Source organism: Marmota marmota, unplaced genomic scaffold (assembly GCF_001458135.2).
Source record: "Marmota marmota marmota unplaced genomic scaffold, marMar, whole genome shotgun sequence".
Lineage (NCBI taxonomy): Eukaryota > Metazoa > Chordata > Mammalia > Rodentia > Sciuridae > Marmota > Marmota marmota.
Genome location: NW_026000026.1, coordinates 79,518,332 through 79,521,404, shown reverse-complemented (window position 1 = coordinate 79,521,404; position 3,073 = coordinate 79,518,332).

Genomic DNA, 3,073 nt, shown 5'->3' with positions numbered 1-3,073 from the left:
TATATATATAGCTGGGGATGTAACTTTAGCTTAGTGATTAAGTGCCTCTGGGTTCAATCCCTGGTACCAAAAACCAAAAACAAATAAACAAACAAAAAACAAAATTTAAATTTAAAAATAACAAAAATAAACCCATTATGTTAGTATAATTAAAATATTCTCAAGAAAAAATTTCCAAAACAAAAAAAAATTACATTAAGAAAATGGCATTGCTTTACATTTTTGGCATATTTCATTACTATCTGGCTCAACAGAGGACAGCTTGAGTCTTATAACTGAATTTGCATGACGTCTTGACAAAATATATAAAGAAAGTATGCCTTCACTCAGAACAGAGTCGGGCAAAATGGTGTGGCTATTTTAATGGATTTTTCAGATAGTTGTGGATAGTCTTGATATTACACTAAAACTTGACGAGTGATCACTTCTGAAAGGTTAGTTGGATTGTGTAACCTAGAACCATATTCCTGAGCTTTTTATACTTTATTATACATAATCCTCTGACCTAACTTATACCTTGAGTGGATCTTTTACCCTTGTATGATTTTGTCACATCATGCATTAATCATTGGGAAAACATTTGCTCACTGACTTATGTAGGTCTTCTAAATGTTGACACATTTCCTTCTATGATACAAAACAAATCACATGCATTTAATATTACCTTCAATCTCATTCAAAAAAAAATCTGTCTTGGGAGGCTGAAAAGTTCATGGTGGCATATATAAGTTTTTCCAAAATTCACTTGAATGCTTGAATTTTGTTATTGGCAACAAATCTTGGTAGTGATTTTTCCTTGAAGAATTGGGCTCCCTTCATTTCTTTCTACGAAAATATCTGCCAAACACCCATATCTGAATCACCAGTTTGTCTGTCAAAAAGTTATCCTTCAAGTTGAGTAAAAACTATTAAACATTTACTGCTTATTAAATATTTAAGAGTTATTAAACATTTACTGCTTAATTAAAGATACTGTTAAGTGGAAATGTCCCCCCACCCCCACCCCCAGAGTGCACAGCAGTCACGGGTATGATGACACCGGTACAGCTGGGTGCCACTGTCTCCATGCTTGCTGTGGTATCTGTGGATTTACCTACCATTACTTCTGCACCATCAGTGGGAATGTGAAAAAGTCAAGTGGTATTGTTCTGAAAAGAGCTTTGCCTTTGTGGGTCCCTTGAAAAAGTCTTGAAGCTGCTAAGGGTCTGTGATTCACACCTTGAGGACTGTTGGTTTCTTGCCTTTGAACTACATGAATCATGCTATCTTCCACAGATCCTATCAGGGAGAGCAGGCTGTGGGCATCCAAGGAGATAGCAGCAGGAGCTGGCATGTCATAAGTGTCATGCCAGGTGCTCTTGATGCACTGTCTCCCAGTAACCCTTAAAGTTGGTTCTACCTCCACTTTCAGAGTTGGAAACTGAGGACCAGCAGGTCAGTAAATGTGCCCAAGATCACACCACTGGTAAGCACTAAAGCCTGTGGGACACTCCTGGCCATCTGACTTCAGAGTTTGGGCTCTGAGCTGTTCTGTTAGCTGAAGAGACTGACAGGATGGGAGAAGTAAAGAAACGTCTGTCCAGCAGGGCAGGGGTCAAAGCAGTGGCCGAGAGTCTTGGACTCAAGGATCTAAGTACAAATCAAAGATCTCCCTCAAATCTCTTTTCCCATCCGGGTCTCCCAAAAAGTCTTCTGCGATGGCTGGTCAGAGCTCTTCTTATTTCCATTTTGTAGGTAAGGAAACTGACATTACTTAGCAGACAAGCATTTCCTTGTAGTCCCAGAGTCCCCAACCAGGAGAGTTCTACCTTCTCACCCAATGCCAAGGCCTCAGGGCTCTTGTTGGCAGCTGTCGTACTCGGTGCCAGGTTGTGTCAGGTCTTGGTAAGGATCTTGGCAAAAATAGGCAGTCCTACTGAAAGAGAGAGGAAGGTAGGCCCATTAGCCTTGGCACCAAGGAAGGACATGAAGTCCAGGTTCAGGCAGGAGCCTGTGGTGAGAGCTGTCCTCAACAGTGGGGGGTCTGTACTGAGACTCAGAGCTCTTCCCCTTTCTGGGGATGTGGTTTCACCAGCCTGAAACAGTTCATCTGCCAACAGAAAAGAAGGCCCGGGAACAGGGAGAACAGTGTGTGGAGAACACAGGCCAGAAAAGTACACTGAGGCTCAGAAGGAACAGGAAAAGCCACTTAGATGCGGCCCAGACCTCTTTGTCTGTAGAAGGGGAAACTGAGTCCTGTAAAGAGAAGAGAATGTGCAAGAGTTATGCAGCCCCAAGGTGAAAGTGCCCCAAGTCTTGCTGACCCCCAGGGTTCTGGATGCTCAGTGGACAGTCAGAAAGATACCCTTCTTAGACATTGGCAGCCTGTATGCCTGAGTCTGCCTTCCAATCTCTCAGGGCTAAAGGATGGAGGCTCAGCTGGCAGCCAGGGCTGTTTCTCAGGAGCTGGAGCTCTGGGGACACTTGCCCCTGCTGTGAAGGGCAGAGACCAGGATGCCATTTCTTTGGTTTCTTGGGACCCTTCCCCCAGGTTTGCCCTTGCGCTCCTCCTGCATTCCTCCGGCTCTTCACATTCCAAGTGGGTTTTAGGTTCCATTCAGTGTGAGATTCTTTCCCTTCCAATGAGTTGATTTTGCCTTTGTTCTTTTGTTTATGTTCCCTGGACAATCAGCAGTTCCTGAAAGTGGCAGGCCTCCTGGATGCGGAAGAGGGGAAATTTCGGGACAGTTCCTGAATGTCCAGGCTTTCAAAGCCCCACTCAAGGCTGGCATATGGAGGGCCTCCAGAATAAAGAGGCAGGTCCTTCACAAGTCAGGGGGCCCTGAGGAGTAGCTGTTCTCCACTCGGCCCTCACATGGTCTGCCTTGCCCCAGGCAGTGCCCTGATGGCCTTGCACATGGGGGAAGTGTGTGGCAATAGGGAAGACCACTGGTTCCTCCACTTCCTTTCCTGGTCAGCTGGCTGCATTCTGAATTTTAACAATTAGGAATCAATTCTTTGACTCTAGGTTTCATTAATTAGGACAAAGGAGAATTTTATTATAGGACTTCTCCTTTTTTGGGTGTGTGTGGGG